The sequence below is a fragment of the Ostrea edulis genome, chromosome 9 (genome assembly GCF_947568905.1).
Source record: "Ostrea edulis chromosome 9, xbOstEdul1.1, whole genome shotgun sequence".
Classification (NCBI taxonomy): Eukaryota; Metazoa; Mollusca; class Bivalvia; order Ostreida; family Ostreidae; genus Ostrea; species Ostrea edulis.
The window spans coordinates 70,156,480-70,170,717 of NC_079172.1; the positions used below are offsets into that span (position 1 = coordinate 70,156,480).

A 14,238-nucleotide genomic window follows, 5' to 3' on the forward strand; every position below is an offset into this window, starting at 1 on the left:
GAGCCACAAAAGGGGATCAAATTTTTACATGCGAATATATAGGGGAAATCTTTGAAACTCTTCTTCGCAAGAACCACTGGACCATAAGAGTGGAGATTTACCTGAAAGCTTCTTGGTATAAATTAGGTTCAAGTTTGTTCACATCATGGCCCCCGGGGTAGGGTGTGGCTACAATAGGGAATCAAAGTTTTACATACTGATACATGTACATGTACATTTTTAATAAAAGCGGACACCTAATTAAAGAAAATTTTGTGTTCGGTAACATATGTATTGAATGTACAAACAAATATAAATATCTAGGAGTAATATTATCCTCCTGTGGTTCATTCAAGGAAGCAAAAAAATCTGATCTATACAATAAAGCTCTTAAGGCCTCATTCAAACTTTATAAAGACATCAAATTTATCGATCCACCAATTAAAATCTCTAGAATTAAGAAAAACTCTATGTAGATTTCGAATTAGTGCACACGACTTTCGAATTGAAAGAGGAAGATATGAATTTACAAAAACCAATTCTGGCCAGAAGATTTCTTTAGAAAGAAACAAAAGAATTTGCGAATTATGTAATCTTAATTGTGTAGAAGATGAATTTCATTTCCTTACTGACTGTCCATTCTATGTTGAAGAGAGAAATATGTTTTTAATGGTATATACAAGCTCAACAATTTTTTTTATCTATCTAACAAATAAGGACAAATTTACTTGGTTGATGATTAATGAAGACAAACCAGTAATTGTCAAATTGAGTGAATATTTAGTGCAAACTTTCAGAAAAAAAAGTGATACCTTAAAACTGCAAAAATCATTATAGTTTATTATTCATATGTTGATATATTACTGATACTGTCCATTTACTTACAAGTGTATACACATGATTAGCAATTCATATATGTATGTACTTGTTTCCCCAACATGCTGCATCCACATACAGTTTGCAGTCTATGTAACCTGTAGTTAATGTTGTAAACTTTCTTTCTTTTTTGAATTTCCTTCTTTATAAACTGTCTTACTGTTATGCCCTCCGGGCCCAAAATTGGAATAAACTTATCTTATCTTATCTATGTACAGTTGTATATAGGAAAATCTAAGAACTAATGGGCCAATTTCAACCAAACTTGGTACAGATCATCCTTGGGTGAAGGGGGTTCAAGTTAGTGCAAATAAAGGGCCATTCCACCTTCAGAGGGGAGATAATCACAAAAATGTAAAAAAAAAAAAAAAAAAAAAAAATTGGGTGGGGTCATCTTCTTCTCAAGAACCAGTGGGCCAGACAAGCTGAAATTTACACGAAAGCTTCTTGATTAAGTTTGTTAAAATCATGATTCCCGGGGGTAGGGTGGGCAACAATAGGTGACCTAACTTTTTTATATGTGTATATATAGGGAAAATATCTAAAAGTGTTCTTCTAAAAAACCCACTCATGACTGGGCCATAAGAGTGGAGATTTACTTGAAAGCTTCCTGGTATAGTAGATTCAAGTTTGTTCAGATTATGGCCCCCGGGGATGGGCCACAATAGGGGATCAAAGTTTTACATAGAAATATATAGGAAAAATATTTAAACATCTTCTTAAGAACCACTGAGTCAGAAAAGTTTACACTTGCATGAAAGCTCTCTGACATAGTGCAGATTCAAGTTTGTAAAAATCATTGCCCCCGTTGGTTGGGTGGAGACACAATAGGGGTTCAAAGTTTTACATACAAATATATAGGGGAGATCTTTAAAAATCTTCTTCTCAAGCCATTGGGCCAGAAAAGTTTACATTTACACGAAAGCTTCCTGACGTAATACAGATTCAAGTTTGTAAAAATCATGGCCCCCGGGTGTAGGGTGGGGCCACAATAGGGATAAAAGTTTTACATACAAATATATAGGGAAAATCTTTATTGGGCCAGAGAGGTTTACATTTACGTAAAAGCTAAATTCCTGACATAGTGCAAATTCAAGTTTGTTAACACCCCCCCCCCCCCTGGGGAGTAGGATGGGCCACAATAGGGGATCAAAGTTTTACATACAAATGTATAGAGAAAATCTTCTCAAGAACCATAGGTCCAGAGAAGTTTACATTTACATGGAGTCTTCCTGACATAGTGCAGATTCAAGTTTGTAAAATTCATGCCCCCGGGTGGGTAGGTTGAGACCACAATGGGGATCAAAGTTTTACATGCGAATATGTAGGGAAAATCTTTAAACATGGGTCAAGGTGCTTCAGGTGAGCGATGTGGCCCATGGACCCCTTTTTGCGCTCACCTGATCTGAAAGGTTAAGTGAACTTTTCTGATCACCTGTTGTCCCTCTGTCTGTAAATTTTTCGACTTCTTCTCCAGAACCACAGGACAAATTTCAGCCAAACTTGGTAAAAAGCATCATTGGGTGAAGGAGATTCAAATGGGGGGGGGGGGTGTTTAAGGTGAGGCCACAATATGGAATCAAAGTTTTACATGCAAATATAATGGGGAAATCTTTTAAAATCTTCTTCTCAAGTCAGTCAAGAACCACTGTGCCCAAGCCAGAAAAGTTGAAATGTATTTGAAAGCTTCCCGACGTAGTGCAGATTCAGCTTTGTTAAAATCTGCCCAAACCAGAAAAGTTGAAATTTATTTGAAAGCTTCCCGACGGGTGGGTGTAAATGTAGTCCGGGACATATGTCCCGCGATGTCCCTATCTCTCATACTACAATGAGCACTGTAAGGATCGACAACTCTGTATGAGAGATTGGCGATGTCCGATATTGGTATTCGCCGATTTAACGTTTTATGTTAGTGTTTCTTTAAATATCTTACTAAATGTGTTTTAAGACAATCACCAAGTGTCTTCATTGTGAATTTGGTGTATGAAAATTGCCTATATGTTTAATAAATGGCTTTTATTTATTCTTTAGGGTGTAAAAGTAGTCCCGAAAATTTACGAAGAAAACGCATTTCCGGTTTTTGTTTTTGCCTTGTTTATGCATAAAACATTTATAACCTTTATGTATTGTGCCCTGTTGATAATCATAAGACATCCTTATTTCTAGTTATTTTGTCTGATTAAACAAATTAATCTGATAAACGCTTTTTAAGCCCATTTTCCCCTCGGGACATCGCAGCTCATTGGGATATTGATAAAAGAACCGGACTGAGATGGAAACATCCGCATTCAGGTGAGGGCTGGTAATAAGGCGGTATTTATCATTGATATTTATAATATGATATATCACTTTGTTACAAACTCAAAATAATCTAACAGCAATGTACATGTATTACATACTAAGAAGTTAAATGTAATTTATACATTATATCGTGGAAGGATCAATAAAATTGATATTGCATGGGGTTGTTAGCCGTAAGTTAATAAGACACGTAAAGAGTGTTTAATTTAATTACGTTGTCCAGTTCTTGTTACATATTTAACTGGAAAATGAACAAGCGTATTGTTGACACATTTTAGTTTTCAATATTGGTGGGGACAAACTTCGGCACCCAATGACGTTAAAGAATTTGACCATTCAATTTCAATGTTCACCATTTTCATATGCGTGTATCTGCATTATAATTGATTTTGATTAATTTAGAGAAAGGGTGGTGGCAAATCTTTACCAGCCAAAGTAAAATGATTGTTTATATCATGTGATTATATTGTCACGTCATTCCAAGCGTTGACAGAGGTGTATGTGAAGCTTGCGTAACGCGCCCTCTGGTGAGAGAATGGTCCCGAGTCCGGGATGATGACTGGAAATAAATATTGTTGTTTTGTTGTGGAGTGTAGCGTAACGCCCTCTGGTGAGAGATTGACTCGGTACCTTGAAAACTTGTCGGGTTCGAAGTTCAGGTTTGTGTATTTTGTAATCAGGATTAGATAGAATATGTGTAAGTTTTTATGCATTATGTTATCAGAAAATTATCTTAGAGAAGCTTGAAAACTTGTTTCATCCATCATAATTATTTTAATTTTGCAAACCACGCCCCTTACCGTGCCCAACTGAAAGTTTGCCAGACTGTTGTCGACAATTTTATCAATATAAATCAAGAAAAATTCCAAGAGAAGAAAGACCTCGGCAAGCGTAGCAAAGCTCATTACAGGGTTCTTTACTCGTGTGCATTTTATTCTTTATAAAATTGGTTGCTAGGCCTATAATGATTTTTGTCAATTGGTTTGATTGTTTAGGATAACTAATATTCGAATATTAATAACGATTTCCGTAATATACTTACTTGAACATTTACATTTCCAATATTTTTGCCCCTGATGTCTCTACAAATTGTAATGATAGCCATTTCTTTACGAATGCGTTGGAGTTTTAAACAATGTACTAGTGTATATATATATATATAAGAACTGAAAAGGCCACGACACTGTTGGTTATTTAAAACTCAAATATTCGACGCAACCCGCGTCTTTATCAAGAGATATATTACATAAACAAATAACACGCAAAAACCACAAGTATCGATAAACTACATTGGTGATAAGAGTGATACACTATTGTACTGGGTGATAAAAATGGTGGTGGTATATATATATATATATATATATATATATATATATATATAGAATTGGGAATTGCTGCAGAAATGAAAGTAGAATATGATATAAATTAGAAATTTAAACTTAAATTCTGAAAATGTGCACTTCCTAAAGTATGCTAGTGTTAAATGTTGAAGTTCATACCCTCATGAACTTTCATATATGAAATGCGATACTTAAATGTAGCATATAGCTGACGTTTTATTTATGTAAATGACATTTTGGAAATAAGACTTTTTAAAAGTATAATTCTCAAGTAGGTGAAAAGATTTGTAACATAATAACCAATTTTATCATGTTTTATAAGTGTATTTGTTCAGGGGTATCAGCTGATATAAGTCGTTGGCCGTGACATAATTTACTGTAAATTTTATATCAGCATCTTGTTGAAGAATGTTTATCATCTAGAGTCTAGAAATAAATGATCATTTTAAAACCTAAATGCAATATTGAATGTGCTTCTAAGGTTTTACAGGAATTTATCACATTTCGAGTAATCTATATTCTACAGATGTCTAAAAATGATTCCTTTTTGTTCTTCTTAAATGACTTACATTTGTGACCAACATGGAACAATATCTTGTCTAAATGTAGAAGCTAAATATCATAAATAAGTAATTGAATTAAAAATATGACAAATGAGCAACTGTACTGGTCCACTTGACTGATGAGTAAACTATATTTCGTTTTGCTTAAAGGGTTTCAGAGGTAGGATTAAGGAGATCGATCACTTGACTGACATAACATATAGATATAGACCCCTAATACTTGTATGTAAGTGAAACAAACTGGATATGTATTAATTAGATTTGTATGTAAGTGAAACAAACTGGATATGTATTAATTAGATTTGTCATGAAGTAAGGCATCTGTGTATGACTGTCAGAATGAGATATGATATTGTTTTGGAAACACTTAAACTTTGTTTTATTTTGTATACATATACAATGTACATATCTACTCTAGTCACCGGTCTGTCATTGTTGCTTTGTGATCCGAAGGTCATGGGTTCTAGTCTAGCTTCTGCCTTGGCCTTCAAGCTTAGGACAAAAAAAATAGGTTGTGACTGCTTTGATAAATTTGTGAGTTTTGTGGGTACTGAGGTAGGTGTTGGCATGTTAATTAAAGTGCCCTTACTGTTTTGGCCCTGCACACCATGTATAGGTCTGTTTTGGTCCTGAACACCATGCATAAGTCTAAATTTGTGGCTATAGGTACATTCTTAAGTGAAAAATTCTCACAAAAAGATGTAACACAAACAAACAAAAATTAGGGTCGAGATCAAAAGATCGATGTCGGATAAAAATCTAAATTCATATGGTTAGGGGGAGGGGGGATAAAATCTCCAGTAAGTTTCTGTCATCGATTACATTAATTTAGTGGAAAGAGATAAAAGACCAGCGACTTAAAAACCACATAATAAATATTAAATATTACATCATTTTAATAAACATTTGATAGTTTTAATGTACACTTTCATTTGTGAATAACAGTAGATAAGGTAAACAGTGTTATTTATACTCGTACAGGGCTCGAAATTAACATGCCCGTCAGTCTGTGACTGGTTAAAAGTCTGGCGGACTGACTGGCATTTGTTTTAGTCAGTCTGATGGGACTGGCTAATTTTCTAAAGCATAAAATAAATAAAAAAATGAAATAAAAAGGAACCGACAACAACATCATTTTGAAAAATATACTTAATATGAAATTTTATGCACATTTGGCATGCTTCGATCTGTAGATATCGGACGAAACTGATTTGTAAATATAAATCCCACATTTAAGTGTTACAATATTGTCTGAGAGGCATATTGAGTTAAATTTCATTTTTAATTAATAACATTAACGAAATATGTTTAATTATTTCTGGAAAGCTCTGTTTGACTGGTAAATTTTTCTGCGGACTGGTTGAAATTATACCCCATCAGTCCAGCTGGACTGGTGACATAAAAAGTTAACTTCAAGCCCTGCTCGCATGTTTTTACTTGTTAATACATTAGTTTCAACATTCATCATATTTAGTTTTATAAGGGGAGGGTGTCTTGGTGAAAACTGTGTGAATTTAATATTTTGTCAGACATTGAACTTTTGAGCACGCCCCTTAATTAGTCTTCTTTACTACTCTTGGAGGGGTTTAGGACAACATGCAGTTTTCCATTTATTTCAGTCTTGGGTGGTATGATAAGATAAGTTTATTCCAATTTTGGGCCCAGAGGGCATAACAGTAAGACAGTTTATAAAGAAGGAAATTCAAAAAAAGAAAGAAAGTTTACAACATTAACTACAGGTTACATAGACTGCAAACTGCATGTGGATGCAGCATGTTGGGGAAACAAGTACATACATATATGAATTGCTAACCATGTGTATACACAAGTAAATGGACAGTATCAGTATTATACCAACATATGAATAATAAACTATAATGATTTTTGCAGTTTTAAAGCACCACGTCTTTTTCTGAAAGTTTGCACTAAATATTCACTCAATTTGACAATTACTGGTTTGTCTTCATTAATCATCAACCAAGTAAAGAGCATGGTACATTAAGGCCCAAATTTCGCCACAAAATTAGGATAAATTTAAAATGTGGTTTCACTTAGTTTAATCATTATGATTATGCACTAGGGCATTGGCCCAGATGATACATGTGGAAATTAGTGACGTAATATGTTCTGTGACGTCATTTTCCTTATCTCCAATTGACATGATTTACCGAAATCGCCGAAATTAGCCGTTTTTTATGCCTTTGAAACCATTTTTAAGATAGAGCACATGCAACAACCACAAAGATAGTTTGTGTACAAATTAATCATGTTGAAAGTCCGTAATGAGCAAAATTTCGACTTGGTTGGTAAATGAGCAGACTATTAAATTTAACGTTTAACCATTTCCCGCGTTCATCTGTAATACAAATTTCAACGTTGGTGGTGTTCATATACACAAGTTTAATGAATAAATGATATGCATATGTACAGCATATTAATTTTTATAAGACTCTTACGTAGTTTGCATTGAAGAAGATAGTGTGTAATCAGAGAATTGGAATCGTAGACACAGATATTTCCGATTCCAATTTTACTCGTGTTATGTTTGATATAGATACGCAATGATATCAACGCAATTATCGCTATCGTAAACTATACTGTACTTACATATGTATTATACACAAGTAAAGCTTTTTACGAAGACATCATAACCATTTTATGGAAGTATACACCATATGAAAGAATTTGAGGAATATCATTCAATTTGGACGCGGGGCCAAATTTGGCCCCAAGCGTACTTTGTCCTTATTTGTTAGATAGATAAAAATTTTGTTGAGCTTGTATAGACCATTAAAAACATATTTCTCTCTTCAACATAGAATGGACAATCAGTAAGGAAATGAAATTCATCTTCTACACAATTAAGGTTACATAATTCGCAAATTCTTTTGTTTCTTTCTAAAGAAATCTTCTGGCCAGAATTGGTTTTTGTAAATTCATATCTTCCTCTTTCAATTCGAAGGTCATATGTGCACTAATTCGGAATCTACATAGAGTTTTTCTTAATTTTAGGGATTCTAAAAATATATAACTTTCCATAGTAAAGTTTTCTTTATCCGAAAAATATGTTTGACACCCCCACCCCCTCCACACACACCCCCCCCCCCACATGACACCCCCCCCCCCCCCCACACACACACATGACACCCCTCCCATTAGGATTGATCTGTGTCTAGGGTCTGTCGCCAGGTTGCTACTGGACACCCTCTTTCCTCTGTGAATTCCAGTCCAGGGCGTGTCCTGTGAAGTTACAAGGTGCCCCTCTGAAAATAAATCCCACTTTTTTGCTTAATTGAAGGATATCCCTGGAAGTCCTGGGACTTCCTTGTGAAGTCCCACTTCTCCCATGTCCTAATGCAGTGGGATAATACAGGACTTCATGTTTCTGCATTTGTCCTGGAATATCCCACTTACATCAAGAGTGACTTTGCAAGAATTTCTAGGACATATTTATTACCTAAATGTCTTACAAAGTCCCACTCTCATAGCAGCAGGTTTTTCTAGGACATTCTTGTGTTTTTCAGGACTTTATTATAAAATGAAGACGAAAACATCGTCCCAGAAATTCCCTAAAAATCTCATACTTGATACATTCAAGATAATGCAAGACTTTACATTGCTTTCCAGGACTTCGTATTAAAAGTATGCAAAGAGAGAAGTCTTGCAATTACCCTCAAAATCTTACAACCAGTGAAGTCAGATTATAAAGGACTTTAATGAGGGTTACAGGACTTTTAGATATTAATTGTTACAAAATTAAATCCTTGTCATATCAAAGAAAAGATTTTACATTTTCTGGATTACCTTGACATGTCATTGCTACATAGTTCAGGCTAAAAAAAACCTATAAGAACAGTGAATGATTCGTGGATAAGAACATTTATGTATACAACAATCATGTCATAATAAGTTGTAATAGAAAAGACTATATTTCATCAAAAGTAGACTTGAAAAATGTTGGCTATGAGAACACTTCTTATAAATTTATAATGACAACAATCTGAACTTGAATAAAAATCACTTTACTGTCAAATGCGCTATTGAAATCCTCAATGTCACTTGAAAGACTACCATAATTTGAGTTTTGAGATGCTTCATCACAGGAGTTCAATCGGGTTTGTCATGTTTTTTTTTAGGTTAGAATATTGTCCAGTGTATTATTAAGATCATTTTGATAACAGATTTCCAGTTCCTGGGCTACCTTCTTCAAAATAAAGAAGATCCCTTTTTGTGAAAGAATGTTCAAAAATTCATCAGATTCTGTGGTAGGCTTTTCCATTTCCAGAGATGACACAGCGGCATTAATGTTCGAAACTGAACTTAAGAAAATGTCTGTATCAAAAGGATTGCAATTCAAGCTCAAGTGATGATAAGTTAAAAGGATTTTCCAATGTCACAGTCGTATCACTTGAAGTACCAATGGCATATCAACTTTTGGATGTCACCACTGAAGATTGCAGTTGATGTTTTAATATTTAGTACATTTAGGAATTCGCATGTTTACATCTTTCTTGCACAGCATGTACCTTTTGGGTTCTCAATCTCCTGCAATAATAATTAATTACAAATTATTAATGAAGAAACTTAATTTTCAAGACACTGATTAAAAATTTTATATTTAGAAAATTTTCTTTGACACATCAATGTTTTGAGGTGCAATTAGCAATAAATTATCACTGATGGATACAATCAGCTTGCCATGCTAAATTTTGTAACCGTACTGTCCGTAGTTATTTTACGAAGCAGTAATAATTACAGAACAAGGTCAACTGATCGAAACAGAATCATAATGATGGATATCCATGATACAATGTTCTGGTGATTATACCCTTTCCATCTAGATCGAACCAGTCAATGGTTTACGTTAAAAAAAGAGTAGTTTGTTTTGATATGTTAAGCTGTAAATAGAATGATTGTATCGAGGAATTTCGAGTGGTCCAGCGATCAAGCGTGTATTTTTCCAATGCATGTAATCATTTACAAACGTAAACAAAATAAGCATATGGTACTTACAGAGTGTCATCCGTTACCCCGTAGTCCTTTTTCATTCCGATGTTATTGATTTCCATTCACAAATCTTTAAATCATAAATGACTTCTTTGAAAGTTGTAACTTCCGGTGATGTCGTTTCGGTCAACTTGTACAATGTACGAAGCTTGTCGTGTTTTTTTCTTCTCCCCGTTCTAATTCGATATAAGATATATCATGTATAAAATATATCATATGTATATATATGAAGTCTTATACACTGGGTTTCCACTGGTTGATTGTATAACTTTTTACTGATCGTCTTTTGGTTACGTGTTGACCTGGGGACGAGTCAGTCAGTGTACGACCTGACGTTCACGCAAGTGATCAAAGCGCTTTTTTTTCAATGTTCCTTTCTGGGCGCGAAGTCAGGGAAATATTCGCAAGGATGGAGAACATTCAACAGAATCAGTATGCAATCAAGCATGGAATGGATTCCAGATAGGAATATAGGATTCACCTTACACTCAGAAACTGGGGGATAGGCCTAGTTGTTCAAAATACACGGCGTTGCTGGTTAGTATTTTTACTTTTGGTTTGTAATAATTCGTCTTTTTTGGTAGTCTAGTGGAATTGTCACACCTTAACAAATTATCATCCTGTTTCCAATATTTTTATCTAGTACATGTTCTCTTTCATTGTAGCATGGACTTGAAGAGATAGTTATGAATTTAGAATATCATCAAGTGACTTTTAATAAGGCACTGTTTTCAGTGGATGAACCGACATCATGCAGTGTGACAGGAAAACGCCCGTGAGACCAAAGATGGCTTAGATAAAAGGGAAGACGATGCAGAAGGTGCATATATACAAGTTCAAGACATAGATATTTTAAATTTTGCATGATGTTCATTTACAAAACCTGTTATGCAACCTCTCAAATAATTCATTATGCTATCTTTTAAGCCTCTGTACCAAAGAAAAATCCAGAGATGGCCCTCAAAGAAGTTAGAAACAAGATGAGAGACCGTCTCAAGTTGTTTAGGTCTGGAGCCACCTTCCCCCACCCACGAGTCGAAGAAATAGATCTTTGAACCAGGTTACCCGTGACATCAAGATAAACAAAATTCAACTTCAGGGACAATTTGATAATACCTATTTTAAAATTTTTTTTTAGCTCACCTGGGCCAAAGGTTCAAGTGAGCTTTTCTGATCAAAATTTGTTCGTTGTCTGTCGTCGGCGAAAACTTTTCACATTTTCATCTTCTCCAAAACCACTGGGTCAATTTCAACCAAACTAAGTGACACAAAGCACCCTTGGGTGAAAGGCTTTCAAATTTGTTCAAATGAAGGGCCATGCCCCTTCAAAGGGGAGATAATCACAAAAATACGGTGGGGTCATTCAAAAATCTTCTCAAGAACCACTGGGACAGAGAAGCTGAAATTTACATGAAAGCCTCCTGACATAGTACAGATTCAAGTTTGTTAAAACCAATGACCTGGGGGGGGGGGGGGGGGGGGGGGGGGGGGGGTTGGATTGGGTCTCAATAGGGGATCAAAGTTTTATTTACAAATATACAGGGAAAATCTTTATGAAAATTGTCTTCTCAAGAAACACTTGGCCAGAAAAGCTGAGATTTACATGAAAGCTTTCCGACATAGTGTAGACTCAAGTTTGTATAATTCACAGGGTTGTCACTAATGCAAGAATAGGATCACAGAAATTTCATTGGGGTTTGTCTGATATGGCGAGTCCCGCAGACGTGTCTCGGACTCTGAGTAAAAATCATAATTTTACTTAGAAGCCCTGATTTGTGTATTAATTAAAACTCATAGGAAAAAATCTAGGTAAAACGTTACGCTCTAATGTGAACCGAGATGATACCACCGAGTTCACAGTGTCCCAATCCGACTTGTTTGTTTAGTGCAGTCAATTAGGTGCAAATTAGAATATAATATTGAAATTTAGATACAAAGTAAAAAACATTTTGCCACTCACAGGCAGTTATTTATATGTTTCTTTTTCTTTTTTTTTTTACAAATCAGGATCTATATTTAATTATAAATGTTTGTCTTCCGGTAGCCATTTTTATTGGAATTGAAAGTAGCGTAGTTTGTAAACTTTGGTAGATTTTACATCATTTTACAAACAAAATTAGTACGCATCTATTTTATCACAATAATTATTTAATTAAAATTTTGTTTAATACTGAATAGGGTTGTAACGATGATAGAGGATTCGGGGAAGTAATTCTGTTTGCAATGGGCAATTAGTTGTATGAGACCGAGTCGTGAATGATTACTTTTAATTTCATGTGTACAAAGTGATCACTGCACTGTTATGCCATGGGCTTGGCAAAAATTAACTGATTTTTGCCATTTGTTGAAGATGAAAGTGAACAGAGGTACGACATTAGCTTGTGTTCACTCGGTATAAATAAAGGTGTAGGAAAAATCTAAATGACTCTTTAATTCAACTTTCATGGGACTTGTCAAATTTTCATGGGACTCAAGCTGCTTACAAACCATGATACCGGGACTCGTCTTCAATATTTTCTAGTGACAACCCTGAATCGTGGCCCCCAAGGGTAGGTTTTGGCCACATTAAAGGGACAAAAGTTTTACATACAAGTATATGGGAAATCTTTAAATATGGACCAAGATGACTAAGGTGAGCGATGTGGCCCATGGACCTCTTGTTTAATTATTTGTTTACGTAAGAAATAGTGTTTTTTAGCTCACCCCAGCCATAATTTAAATGAACTTTTCAAAGTACTTGCTTTGGAAGTTCATATAAGTATTGCTGAAATTTATGTATATGTATGTTAAATAAATTTTATTATCAGATGATCATTTTGATTCATAATTTCATTCTTAATTGCCACTTTTACAGAAAAGATATCACATATCCTGGATCTCGAGTTTTATTCCACAGTAGGGTAAGACCAAAACAGGTTAGTAGGATAAATTGGGACTTTCCAGGAGTCCTGCATCAACTCAAAAAGCAGGATTTTTAGGGAGATCCAATAAAATCCTGCAAAATCCCAGTCCTGTCTACTGGGACTTTCCAAGACATGTCCAGAATAATCCCACTTTCTCCCCTTTCAGATTGCAGGATTAAGTGAGACTGCAGGACTATAAAAGGCAAATTTAAGTGTTCAAATTATCCTTAAAAGTCCTGAAATGTCCCACTGCCAATACCGTCCCTCTAATTCCTTGTCAATCTCAGTTTCAAAAAAGCAGGACTTTTCAGGACAATCCTGATAAATCCTGGGATTTTGTCTCGGGACTTCCTGGGATATCCTGCTGTATTTTCAGAGGGGTGGTCTATGCAAGATTGTGGTTAATCTATTGCCATTATCATTGTTTAATGTTATCCATTATGGGAGTTTGATTGATTCTTAGCCATAAATCATTGTTTGATATTTATCATGCCATCTTATTCTGAGAATAGACATTATTTTGTTGACCAACACCTGGAGGCTGTTCTTTGTTTGGTCTGCTTCCCAGTTTCTGACTTATAAATAGAAGAGGGTTAATTTTACATTCCTCTCATTCCTAGTCTTAGTCCAGTGTCTTCATGCGGATGGTTTCTCTATATCTAGATTGGTTTTAGTGTGACAAATGGGTGTTTTGTCTTTCTTAATTAATCCTGTTCTTATGTCCTTATTAACAATGCTACCCTGCCAGGTATATATAATGTGAATTGTATACCTCCTGAATTTGTGATGAAGTCTTGTTATGTTTTGGTTTGTGAGGGTCTCGGTTTTTGACTTTCCTTACTGACTTTTTAACAATATTGGAAGTGATTTTGTGTTTGGGATATGCTGGAATTGATGAAATTACTGTAAACATATAAATTACATTTTGCGGAGTATTCTTTTGACTTTTGAATGTCTTTGATGGAGAAGACCTTTAAAACAAGTACATCACAAATGTGCGTTGTTTTGAAGTAATGTTAACTGCAAAAAACATTAAATCTGATTCAAGCTAACTAAACCAGCAAAAGTATAATGTCCACTAAATATCGAATACAACAAATTTAATTATACATTCACAGTATTTTAAGATCTTCTAATTTTGTTAGGTCCAGTGTTGATGGATGTTAAGTTACCTATTCACAGATTCTTAAGATCTTCTAATTTTGTTAAGGTCCATGCAGCTTTGCTGGATGTTAAGTTACCTATTCACAGATTCTTAAGATCTTCTAA

The 14,238-nt window shown here is 34.8% G+C and overlaps 1 protein-coding gene and 1 long non-coding RNA gene across 5 annotated transcripts in view; one reads left to right on the top strand and one right to left on the bottom strand.

Moving 5' to 3' along the window:
* LOC125657579 (baculoviral IAP repeat-containing protein 7-B-like) overlaps nucleotides 1-14,238 on the top strand; it is a 35,502-nt gene that overhangs the window by 4,154 nt on the left and 17,110 nt on the right. Inside the window, exon 2 of one of the 4 annotated variants that reach the window (XM_056150481.1) lies at nucleotides 3,068-3,147. The exons of 1 other annotated variant lie outside the window; for it this stretch is intronic. The gene's annotated coding sequence lies outside the window, so the exon portion shown is untranslated. Of the gene's footprint in view, nucleotides 1-2,924; nucleotides 3,148-3,629; nucleotides 3,816-14,238 lie in introns of those variants that run through there. 2 more of the 4 variants (XM_048888244.2, XM_048888243.2) reach the window with 2 other exon arrangements.
* Nucleotides 8,755-11,342, bottom strand: LOC130050418 (uncharacterized). Its single transcript, XR_008798854.1, has 2 exons — nucleotides 10,073-11,342; nucleotides 8,755-9,604 (listed from the first exon to the last, which is right to left on the bottom strand). It is a non-coding gene; the product is annotated as an uncharacterized LOC130050418 (long non-coding RNA).